At 49.1% G+C, this 14,572-nt stretch overlaps 1 protein-coding gene across 3 annotated transcripts in view; it reads right to left on the reverse strand.

Moving 5' to 3' along the window:
- The window catches only part of LRRC4B (leucine rich repeat containing 4B), a 38,686-nt gene that overhangs the window by 2,846 nt on the left and 21,268 nt on the right, over nt 1-14,572 (reverse strand). The gene's annotated exons all lie outside the window — the stretch shown is intronic.

Below are 14,572 nucleotides of genomic sequence, written 5' to 3' on the forward strand. Positions count from 1 at the left end.
GTGTCCTAAGCAGTGGTCTCTGAGTGCGTAGGGGGAGGCCAGGCTGGTAAGGGACATGAGAGAACTTTCTGGTGTGATGGAAAGGTTCTCAGCTGGGGTGGTGGCTATACGGATGAATACAACTGTCAAAACTCCCCAAAGTGTACCTAAAACAGGGGCATTTTGTTATATGTAAATTATACTTCAAAATGTAAGTTATGCCTCAGTAAAAAAGATTGAAAATACACCAACAGCTAACATGCACTGAGCCCCTCTTTGGCACCAGACACCATTCTAAATGCTTTATGGGCAACGACCCATTTAATCCGCCAAAACTGTCCTACGAGATAGGTGCTTACTCAATATCTGGAACTATGAAATCCATAAAGCTCTGAGAACCGGAAGATTTTTCCAAACTTTGGCACCAAGTACCATTCGGTGGTAGAGCCTGATCAGAACTCATATGAAGCTCGTTAAAGCTCTTCTTGCTCCCACACATGAGACTATTCTGACACTTCACTCTAGAAGTAGTCCCACACTTGCTAAGGGGAAGGTCCCAGGGGGCGCTATAAACTATGTGCTGGACATTGGTACCTCACCCTTTAACAGCAGAGGCCAAAACACATCTGCTGTTTTAAAATTATCTCCATCTCAGCAGGAGGTAGAGAGAGGTCCAGTGACTCGCCCAAGGTCAGTCGGGAGGAGGTGACAGACTGGGACTGGCTGGAGGCCGGCTGTCCCCGCTCTTCACCCCTGAACTTGGCTGCACCCCCTCTCCCAGCTGAGGCAGAGGGGCCACAGGAGGGGCAGTGCTGGGCTGGGCACAGAGGCAGAACCTGACCAGATTCCCCTTAGCAGTCGCAGTCACAGTGCTGGCTACACTGAGTCATGGCCTACCCCGAAGCCATCAGATGGCATTTCTGAAGCCTTGTTAATGTCTTGGGGGAATGCCTGCATTATGATATTAGCCGGGAAATAGAGAACTCCAAACACCATACTATGTGGTCACCACTTTTTAAGATTTTACTTTATTTAAAGATTTTATTTTTACATAATCTCTCCACCCAGCATGGGGCTTGAACTCACAACCCTGAGATCAAGGGTAGCATGTTCCACTGACTGAGCCAGCCAGGCACCATTCTGACTTCGTAGAATTTTAAAAAGAACCTAAAGAATTAGGTGTACTCATATATGCACCAAGACTGTAATACTCTAAGCTCCTGGTAATAAATTCCAGCTGTCGGGGATTAAGGGCAATTTTTATTTACTGATTTCTTTAGTGAACCTAAGTTACTTTTATAATAAGCAGAAAAACACTTTGAAAAGTTTTTTAGGGGCACCTGGGTGGCCCAGTCGGTTAAGCGTCCTACTCCTGATCTCAGCTCAGGTCTTGATCTCAGGGCTGTGAGTTCAAGCCCCACATTGGGCTTCATGCTGGGCATGGAAGCTACTTAAAAATAAATAAAGATTTATCTTTAAAAAGACTGTACCTGAGAGGCACTCAGCTTAAGGGACAATAAAGATTCTCGATACTGTCATAATCACAGAATAACAATAGCCACTACTTAGGTCAGTACTATTTTCAGCAGAAATACAATGTGAACTCCAGATTTACTTTTATATCTCCTAGAAGCCACATTAAAAAAAAAAAAGAAAAAGAAACAGGTGAAATCAATTTTAATACTAGATTTATTTAACCCACTCTATCTAGAATATTATGATTTCAACAGGTAATCAAGATGAGAACTTACGAATGAGATATTTTACCCTCTTTTTGCACCAAGTCTTTGAAACTCCATGTGTGGCTTACAGCCCATGTGCTCAGTGGCCCCGTGTGGCCAGTGACATCACATTAGGCCGGGCAGGTTTACCAGGTGCTTCCTTGACTCCTTGAAGCTTTGTGAACACAACTGCGTTTTATCCTCTAGCAGCTTTATGAGCTAGGACTGGTGGCTCCTATTGCCGAAAGGTGGGGAAGGAAGCCCACAGAGGTGGCCAGTGGCTGGGACACCATCTGCACAGTGAATACAGAGCCTGGTTCAGGCTCCCCCTCCTGGCTATGGGGCCTGTTGGTTGGACTCACTGAGTCTCCCATCCAGGGCTGGCCATGAAGGGAGAGTGAAAGCCACGTTGGGGGCCATGCTGTGATCACTGGAGAGTGCTCAGGGGCTCTTGACCCATCATTGGTGGTGGTGTTGGCGTTCCGCAACCAGCACACCATTGGGGTCAGGGCCTGTGAAGGGTGGCTCTTGGGACGGAGAGCCCCTTACTGCACCATCTAACTGAAAATCAGGGATATGAGCCTAACACTCGCTGGGTGGGACCCGCCAGTCCTCCACTGGCCCTCTGTTCTCTGACTCCCCATCCTTTCCCCTCCTCTCCATCCCATGGCCCAGCCTTGCTCATCGTCCTCCTCTCCCACCTGGACACCAGGCCCCAGACTTCTGTTTACATCCACACCCCCTGTTTCTCCAGGAGCCTCATTTTTCCCAGCACAAGGTTCTTCCACTCCACACTGACAAAGACTAGGAACGATGACGAGCCTTCCGGCCTCCAGTGGCACTGATGGGCTTGGGCTTGGCACCACCTTCCCTTCCTCTTCCAGTGTCACCCCCTCCTCCTTTTCCTCTCAGCAGGTCCCAGAATGCAGCCTCTGGGACTCTGCACTTGCTGTTCCCTCTGCCAGGAAGACTTCCCTATTTTTTTTCTGGCCTCCTGCCATCTGCCTATCAACACCCAGCTCCTATGCCACCCAGCCCCCTGCCCCAGCCAACTACATGCCCTGGTCACCCATCAGAGTCCACGCACCCCCAGGGGCCACTGTCTCAGGGGCCCTTCCCAACCAGAACTGAGGGTGGTTCCCTCTGTTCCCTCCATGGCAATCAGATTCCTGAGGAGAACAGCCCGGGGCACCTGGCCTGAGGAAAGGGTCTTTGTATGCTCAGGGCAAAAGGGACAGATGAGGAGATACAATTGGGCTGTTAAAACTTTGCGATTCTCGGATCATGTGAACAGTTTCCAGGAACAGTGGGATGGAGTTTGGGGGGACAGCTCAGAGTAGGGACCAGGAAGGGACTGTCCCCTGGAACATACATCAGCTAAAATCTTCTACAAGCTTTGGTGGACATTAGATAGAATAACAAAGCAAATTTCCATATGCCTTTCCCCCTGCTGCTGATAAAAGTGATATATACTCATTTCAGGAAAAAGTCTACAAAGAAAAGAAAAATCAGCCACAGCCCTCTACTTACATTAACAATTTGGCATACATCCTTACAATCTTTTTTCTATGTGTATAATGCAAAGATATCTCTTTTTCACATTTTTAAATATTTTACAACATTTTGGTGACATAATATACTCTCCTTGGCCCTATATTAATAGTATTATACTGGAGGGCTGCCTGGCTGGCTTAGTTGGTAGAGCGTGTAACTCTTGATCTCAGAGTTGTGAGTTTGAGCCCCATGTTGAAGGTAGGGATGACAAATAAAAATAAAACCTAAAAAAATAGTATTACACTGTATTTTCCCATTTTGTAATAAATGCTTCAAAAATGATTTCCATGGCTATCTTGAATTGTTTCCCAGGGTTATACCTCCTGTGGGACATTGAGATGGACTTGCCGGGGTTAATTATTTCTTTTCCTTAATATGCTTCTGCCTTCTCTAATTTCCTGTAGTGAACATGGCTAACTTTTATTTATTTATTTATTTATTTATTTATTTATTTATTTATTTATTTATTTATATAGAATACAGTAGACTGTATTCTTTTTTTTTTTTTTTAAGATTTTTTATTTATTTATTCATGAGAGACATAGAGAAAGAGAGAGGCAGAGACACAGGCAGAGGGAGAAGCAGGCTCCATGCAGGGAGCCCGATGTGGGACTCGATCCTGGGTCTCCAGGATCATGCCATGGACTGAAGGCAGCACCAAACCGCTGAGCCATCAGGGCTGCCCTACTTTTATTTATTTTTTATTTTTATTTTTATTTTTATTATTTATTTTTATTTATTTATTTTTTAATATTTTATTTATTTATTCCTGAGAGACACAGAGAGAAAGAGGCAGAGACACAAGCAGAGGGAGAAGCAGGCTCCATGCAGGGAGCCCGATATGGGACTCGATCCCAAGACCCCAGGATCACACCCAGGTGTTCCTTATTTAGTTTTTAAAGATTATTTACTTATTTGGGGCACCTGGGTGGCTCAGCGGTTGAGCATCTGCCTTCAGCTTAGGGTGTGATCCTGGAGGCCCAGGATCAAGTCCTGGGATTGAGTCCCATGTCGGGCTCCCTGCATGAAGCCTGCTTCTCCCTCTGCCTCTGCCTCTCTCTCAGGAATAAATAAATAAAATCTTTAAAAAATTTTATATATATATATATATATTTTTTTAATGATAGTGACAGAGAGAGAGAGGCAGAGACACAGGCAGAGGGAGAAGCAGGCTCCATGCACCGGGAGCCCGATGTGGGATTCGATCCCAGGTCTCCAGGATCGCGCCCTGGGCCAAAGGCAGGCGCCAAACCGCTGCGCCACCCAGGGATCCCTAAAAATTTTTTAAAAAAATATTATTTATTTGAGAGAGAGAGAGAGAGAGAGAGAATACAAGTGGAGAGGGGCAGATGGTGAAGCAGACTCCCCGCTGAGCAGGGAGCTGTGGGGCTGGATCCCAGGACTCCAGGATCATGACCTGAGCTGAAGGCAGGCATTTAACTGATTGAGCCACCCAGGTGCCCCCATGGCTAACTTTTAGAGGGGGATAAAACCCCAGTAAATGCTATCACATGAAGGAGTCTGGTCAAAGCTCGCTGGTGGCACCTGCAGAATCTGACTAGGGGAAGGGACAAAACACACTTGGCAAGATGACCTCGAGGTGGGTTGGCCTGGGGTCTCTGTAGACACCCGGCCATATACCCAAGACTGGAAGCGTAGCTCCAGGACCCTGCGAGGCCCTGGGACCTGGCTTCCGTGGCCACGTGGGTGGCTGCAGCCTTGGTTCATTCCTCCAAGGGAGCACAAGGAATATGTGGGCTCATCCTACGAGGTGCTACACAACAGCAGCAACAAAAAGCTTCCCTGATCAAAAACATCTAGAGTCATGCGGTCCCTCCTGGAGGCGCCACTGCTGCAGGCTGGAAGTCCGGGAAGTCCTGTGGGGAAGCACTGTTCCACTTTGCTCCACTCTGGGTTTCCCAAACATCACAGGCACAGAACCCTCCTTGCAGGGTGCCTTTTATCATCGCCTTGGGAAACGCTGGCAGCACAAAGCAGGCCCTCAATCGCTGTTTCTATTAGAAATAATAGTAAGGACAACAGCAGCTGGAGGAGGAGGATCTGGTCATTGCTAATCACCAGGGGGAGAATGAGGTGGGGTCTGAAAAGGTTAGACTTGAGAATTTGGACCGAGAAATCTAGAACAAAGGGGCTGCTGGCCCAGGAGCTGGAGACAACTTACCCTCACCCAGTCTCGGTGGCACTTAGTTCTGGGGCCTCCCCAGTTCCCAGGAAACTCATCTGCAAGCTGGGGAGCAAAGCACTGCATTCCCGGCTGCTCCTCCCTCCTTCCAGGGTCCCTGTTCTCATTACGGCCCCCCACCAGCTCACACCAAGGAGGAGGGGGGCCCTCCTCTGGAGCCCTCCAGGGCTCCCCAATGCTTTCACCCTGCATCAGAAGCCCTGCTTGGCCTGGCATTTGCCTGCCTCTCCCCTTTGCATGGCCCCTGCTCTTTGCAGTCCTCACTCCAGTGACATTTCAGCCATTAACACCTTCTGGAACTATCCTTGCATATGCTGTTCCCTCTTCTCAGGATGCCTTTCCCTTTTTGTCCATTTGGAAAATTCCTGCTCTCTTCCCTGGATCCAGACCAAATGTCTCTTATTCATTCATCCATCCATTGCTTTTCATTGCATGCTCCAGATAAAGCAGTTCTGAAGGAGCAAATGGGGGAGGAGCCATTGGCTGTGAAAGGGCATCGCAATGTCAACCTTACAACGTTGTCCTCAAGACTCGAGAGAATCACTGACATTTGCTCAGCACAAGGCTTGGTACTACAGGTGCTCACCGAATCCAGGTGACAGATGTCAGGCTCTGGGCCGGGCATTCATTTGTCACCTCAGCTGCCCCCCACCAGCCCTGCAAGGCAGCTGTCGTTAGGCTTACTTTTCAGAGAAGGAACCTGCTTAGTGAAGTCACACAATGAGGAAGCAGCAGAGCTGGGGTTTGAACCTGGAAGCCTAGGTTCAATGAGGTCCAGTGACTCAGTCGGGCTGCCCACTGGGCCCTCTGGGGAGTGCACAGCTGGGATTCCAATCCAGAGATGCTCCCACATCTCCTGGGTCCTCTGGATAGAGGGACTGAAACTAGGATATGTCCAGAAGGTGTATGCTGGCAGAGTCTGAGGCTGCTCCTGCTCTGTGCGCTTGATCTCAATAGCAATGGGAAGGGCATGTGTGAAAGGAGATGAGGGGCATTTCCAAGGGGGGTGGGGTCCCCCCAAACACTTTACTAATGCACTTGAGAACTAAGCAGGACGGGGGTGTTGCTGTAAAGGGAAGCCTGGCTTTATTGAAGATGTGCTGTAGGGTTGCTTTAAATAGTGAGTGCTTTTATTTTTACCAGGATTCCAGGCAATTCTCCCTCCTCTGCAGGATGCCTGGGGAGGCAGCCTAGTGGGGAGTTGCTGGGCCCGGGGTGGAATCCTGGCTTTGCTGCTGACCAGCTGTGTGACCTTCGGTAAGTGTTCTATCTCTGTCTATATCTCTGGGCCCACATTTTCTCACAGGTGCTGCAGGATTACTGGGAGGCTTGGACAAAATTGTGAGTGCTTGGAACATGGCAAGCATGCAGTAATATATATATATATTTAAAATTGCTGATTCAGCTCATAATGATCATTAATGTTTATCCAACTCTGGACATCCAGTTTCTTCCTCAGTATCTTTCCTCTACAGTGGTTAACATGCTATTCAGACACTACCACATCCCTGCTCACAGTCCTCCCTAGCACCTTTGATCTGGGGTCAGAGGCCCTGAAGGGCTCCCCCAGTGCCTCTCCTCTCCTCTCCTCTAGCCCCAGGGAGATGTATGGGTTCCATGCGCTCACCATGCTCTTCCCAGCCTCTCTGCCTTTGCACAAGCTGTGCCCTTTGCCCAGAATGCTGTCTCACTCCTTGTTCTCTGGGAAATTCCAGTTGCCTTCCCCGTGGCAAGCCCTCTTTATTCCCCTGCTCACTAAGACGTCACACACCTTCTCTTATCACACCGGCTTAACGCAACCCTCTCCTTGACGAGTACACTCCATCTGGATGGTTTCTGCATTCCCTTTCCCCTAGTTCATGGCCAACTTCAGCCAAGCATGTTGAGTGAATGGGCCAGAATGGACAAGACTCTGATTTGGAGATCACCCCAGTTGTGTCAGTTGATTTGCACCTGCACACCTTTTGGCCTGGGTGACAATGCCAATATATCTTGAAACCCTCAGTGGCAAAACTGGGTCCAACTTATTTTCTTTTTGTTGTTGTTAGCATTCGCCATCTTATTTGCTTTCCTCCATTCTGACCTGGTGTCTTAGGGTGTCTTTTGGATTTTGTTTGTTTCTTTTTTTTTTTTTTTTAAAGATTTTATTTATTTACTCATGAGAGACACACACACAGAGAGAGGCAGAGACATAGGCAGAGGGAGAAGCAGGCTCCCTGCAAGGAGCCCGATGTGGGACTCGATCTTGGATCCCAGAATCATGCCCTGGGCCAAAGGCAGACGCTCAACTGTTGAGCCACCCAGGCATCCCTGGATTTTGTTTCTGATACAGTCTGAAAATCTCTTGTCCTTTAACTGGAAGTTTAGTCCATTTACATTTATTGTAATTACTAATACACTGGGAATTATTCTTACTGTTGTTTTGTTTTGTGCTTTTTGTTTGTCCTGATTTCTTGCAGCCTATTCTTTCTCCTTCGTGTCATCTTTTTCACTGATTGAGTTTCTTTTTATTCCAGGTTCTCCATCTACAATTTTAGAATTTATATATTTTCCCTTTCTCTTCTTTTAGTAGTTACCCTTAAAATTTAACATACATACCTAAAGACCAAAGTCAGTCAGTTCTTCTCCTCTTCTCCCAAACAACACCAGGCTGATCCCATCCTTACTCTGAAACAAAGTGCCATCCTGGGCAGGTTCCCAATTAGGCAGAAGGGCGAAGCCATTATTTGTTAAGTGCCTGTTGTGTACCAGACCCTGTACTAAATGCTCTGAGGTGGTGATTTCACTTAGTCCTTGTAGAAATCCTGTCATGTGGGGGTTACCAACCACATGTCTCTGCCTCCCCTCATATCCAATAGTTTATTGCTGAGGAAATGGAGATTCAGAGAGGAAAAGTTATCTCTCTTCAGTCTTACAATTCCAAAGTAACAGAACCAGGACTTGTAGTCTGCTTCTCCTCAATCTAAATAAATATGAAGTCTCTATCAGGTCTATCCACTATAAGCCAAGAGGGCTGGACTCTCTGTTGTTTTCAATGTATTCTCTGAGCTGTGACGCCTGTTCATTATTCAGCCACTATCCATGTGTTGTTTTGCTCATTTGACAGATATTCTTTGAGTGTCTGCTATGTGTCAAGTATCTTGCTGGGCTCTAGGGAATCCAGCCGTGGACAAGAAAGACACAGCCCTGACTTCCCAGAGCCTGACCTCAAGTGAGGAGGACACTAAACATAATTATGTAAATGATCACTTAGGTGGCAATGGTGTAAACAGATGTGGGTGCTGCCCTGGCTGCAGGGGGAGAGGCAAGTGTGAGGCCACTCCAGCACAGTTTGCAGCCTATTCTTTCTCCCTTCTCTCTCACTCCCCTACCCACTGGCCCCAGAGCAGATGATCTTAAACCAGAGCACTCAGTGACCACTGACAGAGTCAGATGGACAAGGTGGGGGCTGGTTCTTGGGAGTGGACAGTTCCCCCTGTCCTTCCAGCTTAACATTTGCCTGGCAGGACGCTGATGTTCTGTGATGTCGGCAGAGGAAGTAGTCCTGGGGTTTCTGACGACCACCTAACAGCCAAGTACGTATGTCCCCTCACTCCTTTAGCTCACACTTGCTGAGCCCTCCTCCATGCACACCTGCCTCTGTGCTCAGTGTCAAGGGTACAGACACCAGTCAGGCAAGGGGATGTGGGCCCATTGAGGACCACTACCAACCCCCTCTCCTCTCCTTTCATCCTGGAACATGGCCTCTTATTTATGGGACTTTCCACTTCAGCTATGGTAGGTAAACATCACTAACACTGAAAAACCTCACTGTGTTCCGTTGGGATTTTTAAGGAAATAAATTGTCAAGAAATCCTTTATTAAAAATTTAACTGTGGTAGGATATGATTAAGTGAATTGTTCATCTTAACACTATTAAGATAAATTGTTCTTATACATTTTGAACGTAATGAACCGATAACAAAGTTTAGTAGCTTACAGTCTTGTGTTAGTTTTTTGCATTCACAATTTAAAAAATATTGTTAGTTTTCTGTACTCAGTGCTTTTGTAATGACTTCCTGTAGTTCCTCCTTCCCTGAGATAAGGGCATTGTGCCTCTCTTTTCAGTGGGGACTTCCTTGAGGGAGCCTGGCAGGCTTGAGGGCTCCTTCACTGAGCCACTTGGCCTAGACTAAGCCTCCCAGGGCCTCAGTGTCCTCCTCTGTAACATGGGGGCAGGGGCCTCAAGGACTAAGTGAGAACAAACCCGTATCACAGCAATTTAGCACAGCCCAGGCACAGGGTAGCCACTTAGAATACAGCCTCTTCTTTGTTTCTGTCTACCTTATGCCACCCAATTATAAGTTCTAAACCTTCTAGAAGGTTCCAGGCTATGCTAGCACTGACCTCTACCAGCAGGTGCCCAGAGACTCTGTGCCCCACCTTCCAGGAACCACACTGGGTGAGGGTGGCTGGAGCCAACCTGTCAGCCCCCACAGGCCAGCCCTCCACCGCTGCACTAGACTGGTCCCTGCCCCAGCCCCATTGACTGCTCTTGCTTGTGAGCCCGGTAGCCTGGTGGTTAGATTGCTGGAGTCCTGATGGCTGCTCCTTTACTACCTCTGTGACTTGGGGTGAATTTTAGACCTCTGGGGGCCTGCTCCCCCATCTGTGCAATGGGGATGATAAAGTCTACTTCCTAGGATTAGTGAGAGGATTAAATGCCTTTTCACACATTAGGAGCTCAGTGCCAGAGAGCTCCTGGCATCTGCTGAGTGCACCATCCCTGTCTGTGCCTGCCACTTTCCTTCTCTTCCTCCTCCACACTTGGGCTCATGCTGTCCCCTCCTGGAACACCATCCCAGCCTCTGCACCTGCTCAGGGCACTAATCACTCAAGGCTCCCTAAAAGAAAGCCTTTCTCCTTGCTAAGGCCTTCTAACCATCCCTGCCCTGTGAGACCTCTTCCTCCCTGATGCCTGCCCCATTCACTCACATATGTGACCATCCGTCCACTCACCCTAACCTGTCCCCCTCCTCCTGTCCTTCCCCTCATCTCCTTCCATTCATTCACCTAGGAGTTGCCTTCTTAGGCCTCCTGGGCCAAGCCCTGCCCTGTTGGTTGAGTCTGGCCTGTTCCCTACCTCTGTACCCTCACCCCCAGCCCAGATAAGCATCTGAACCTGGGTGCAGATAACTGCCTGGGGAGGGAGGTAAGAGCACCCCAGCTTTGCCTAAGGCAGTGGATGGGCAGGGTTAGGTGAAGGCTCAGTCCAGGTCAATGCCTCCTTTGCAGGGAGGGTCTCTGGTCCTCTGCTCCTCCCTGTTCCCCCCACTTTTACTGCTCCCACCTCCATCAGGAGCACAAAGCACCCCAGTCCTGCTCTCTTGTCTTCCATGCTTCCCTCTCTGCACCCAGCTCTACAAACATCCTGTTCACTGTGCCTACAGCAGGGCCTGGCACATAGTAGTTGCTCAATGAATGAAGCAGGACTGTGAACTGGGTGCTGCAGACTGACAAGCCAGGGCCAGGCAGACATAGGAGGGACAGGTGGTGGCAGGGACAGGGACTCATGGTCTCAGGGCAGCCCCAGCTTGGAGCCTGCTTCCATGTGGGAAGGAGACTCACTTCTGGGCATCGGAATTGTGAGGATTGAACTAACAATATGTGTGACCCGTGAGGAAGAGTACCTGGTGCCAGGCAGGTGCAGAATGTGGCTATGGCCATTCAAGGTCAAGGTGTGTTTTCAGAAGGGCTGGAGGGGCAGGATGGGTGAAGTCTGGGCCCAGTGGTGGGCCTGGGGAAGGAACAGACTAGCCTGGGAAGGGTCTTCACTGCAAGGGGAGCACTGGCTGTTTTAAAGTCCAGGGGTGACATGGTGGCTCTCAGTGGGGGAACAGCTGGGAGCCAGAGGCCAGGAGGGAGCTGGGGTGAGTATCCTGATGAGCAAAGACAAGGCTGTAACAGAGTCACGACTCAGTTACAGTGTTGTGATTGTATCCGAAGGGCTACATAGAGCCCAGACACCTACGAATTAGGATCTATCAGGAATAGTGTTGAAAAAAGTCCAGTTCTGCAGCCAGTCTGCCTGGGCTAAGTCCCAGTTCCCCTCCTGACGGTGGCCTCTTGCCAAAGGGCCTTCCTCTCCTGCACCACACTCTCCTCAGCCTGTGACATGGGGTACAAACAGGGCTGTCGTGGAGCTTGGAGCATGGCTGGGGGCCACACACATCCCCCTACTCCCACCCTCCTGGGTGAGAGGAGGGCTCAGAGAAGTGATTAATGGATGAATAGACGTGGCTCTTCTGTCTCTCATGTCTCATCTACTCCACAGAAACATGGGGACTGCCACCTGTCCCTCTCCTGGGGCTGCCATGAGGCTCGGAGGACACATGGCTCTGCAAGATGGCAAGACGTTCTCTAAGTTGTTAATTTAATAGTTGCGTCTTGGGCCAGTGGTGACTTGACAAGTGTGCAAAGTAAATTGGAGTGCCACGGGGATCGGGGGGCCTTGACCTGGCTGGGGTTTCAAGGAAGGTGCCTCTGAGGCTGAGACATTGCCCCGAGTCAAGAAAGAGCAGGGTGACTGACAGAGGTCTCACTGTCAACACTCACTAGAGCTGCTCAGCAGCAGGCTACTCTCCAGGGTCCCCTGCTAAGTCCTCATGACCAAGTATATATACGCTGCCTCATGTGATGCTGCATCCCCAGGGCATCTGAGAGCACCTAGCACACAGTGGCACTCAGTACATGCTTGTCCAAGAAATGAAGGCTTTGAATTTTCCAGCAGCTCTATGTTATTATCCCCATTTCACTGATGACAAAACTGAGGCCCAGACAGTTTCAATAACATGTCTCAGGAAGAATTATAAGTCAAACCTCAACTGTCCCCCACAATCATAAGTGTTAGTGCTAAGCAGATGCAGGGGAGAGTAGAAGAGCATTCTAGAAAGAGAGAACATCAAGCGTTGAAGGTGCTGAGCCAAGTGAGAGTGGAAGGGGTCAGTGTGAGGGCCCAGAGGTGCAGGAGGCCAGAGGCCGGTGGAGTCTCATCCTGGAAAGTTCTTAGTGAGGCTCCATCTGGGAAGGTAACAGGTGGAACAGCTGGGGAACTGAGCTCTGATGGCATTGGGCTCCACCACCTGTGACATGTGGCATGTGCTATCCTTTCTGGAGTCAGATCACTGACAGTCCCAGGGGTGTGTGGTCAGACCTGAGCCCGAGGCACCCTGGGCACCACTCCTGTTCCAGCCCACAGCACAAACAGGAAGGAATCCCACTCTGCTTGCTTCGGCTCAGAAAGATTCTAAATCTAAAGTCGGGCCAAGGAAGAGCCCCAAACTGGAAACAATCCAAATGCCCATCAGTAGGAAATGGATGAAGACATCGTGATAACTTCATTGGACAGGATAACATCCAACAAAAAAGGGGCAAAAGGGGAAGCACTGTGGCTATGGGATACGACAAGGGATTCTGTGCGTGAGGCTCAAAAGTGAGAAACCTGGGGAGGGGCTGTCTCATTGTATTTCCGTGAAATGGGGAAGTAATCCTGTCCTCATGGGGATAAAGAGGTCCAAGTGGTGGAGGGGGAAGCACCCCCAACTCCCCCGGCTCAGGGTAAATGCTCTGCAAATTTCTCTTTCTATTCCCTTTCTTTCCCCGGGGGCAGGTGAGCAAATCGCAGTACAGACTTTTGTCTTCAGTTTGAAGAACATTTCGTACATATTAAGTATAACTTTCCCGTGATTGCAAAAAGTACTAGGCGCCCTCACTGAAGAAAATTTAGATGCCAGAGAAAGCGAAAAGAAGAAATTCTTCTATAACACTAGTGCAAACAGAAAGGCAGTACTAACATTTTGGGGTGGTCCCTGAGTTTCTTTTTGCTTTTGGTGCAGTTTTTAAAACAAATGGGACGTCCTACTTGCGTCCTTTGAAAGCTCCGTATCATAGTCTAAGCATTTCCCTGTGTCATTTGATATTCTTCGAAACTATGTTTTAAGTAGACATATGACATTCCATTGAAAGAGTGTACAATTCGCTTCAATGATGCTTCCACCCTCTGGCCCTTGGGGCATCCTTTGACTTCACTCTCTGAAACACCTCCAAGCACTTCTTTCAGGTGGGTGGGTTGGTTTTTTAGGACAGAAGCCATTCTCCTTGTCAAGAGCCCACACGACCCCGGGCAGCTCCCTGGAAGCTCCATGGCTTGGTGTACTTTGTGAGGTTAAGTATATATATGCATGACCTCTGACCCGGCGATTCGCCCTGGCGTATATGTCAAAGATGTTATCACACAGCTCCTAAAGGGGTCCCCAGAGAGAATTTGTGGTGGAGGTAGCTCCAGGCCTCCCTGGGGTCTGTCCTGACTCAGAGGTGGGGGACAGGAAGTAGGGGGCACCCATCAAGGACAATTCTGCAGCAGAGTAGACACACTCCCAACCCACACCAACACCAACACACACACACACACACACACACACACACACTTCCCAATGTGGATGGCTCTTAAAAACCCAGGCTGAGTGAAAACAGTGAGACAAAGAAAGCCATCTATAATGCAGCTTCATTTACATAAATTAAAAATACATGCACACAAAGCAACAATAAGCATTTTGCAAGAACACACACAAGCAGAAAGATCCACAGTAAACACATTAGGATGGCTGGCTCTGGGGAGGAGGGGAACAGATTCAGGACCAGGGTACAAGGCAGTGAAGGAGGAAGGAGATGGAGCGAGGCCTCATGGAGGAGGAGCAGGCTGGTGGAGCCGAGCCAAGGAGATGGAGGAGTAGGCCTGTCCTAGGGGGCTGTGTGAGGGCCATGGCAGGTGGCCTGAATGGCCTCAGGGCTGTGCGGTAGAGGGAAAGGGAGTCTCCAGGCCTCTGCCTAGAAGGTATCTCTGCAGGCTCTGGGCTTGCACACCCTTGTCCCATCTCAGAAACAATTTGGGGGGCCATAGAAAATTGCAGACAGTTAAAAATCATTTTGCTCATGAAGGGCATTAAAACAACCACTTCCACCACAGGCTGTCCCTGTCATGTTCCAGAATGGTGTTTTAACCCTCCCCAAAGATGGATGCCACTGTTCTAGAGAGGCCGTCACAGGCACTCAGGGCACTTGGAGTGTCTCTAGCCCC

The sequence above is a fragment of the Vulpes vulpes genome, chromosome 1 (assembly GCF_048418805.1).
Source record: "Vulpes vulpes isolate BD-2025 chromosome 1, VulVul3, whole genome shotgun sequence".
Taxonomy (NCBI): Eukaryota; Metazoa; Chordata; class Mammalia; order Carnivora; family Canidae; genus Vulpes; species Vulpes vulpes.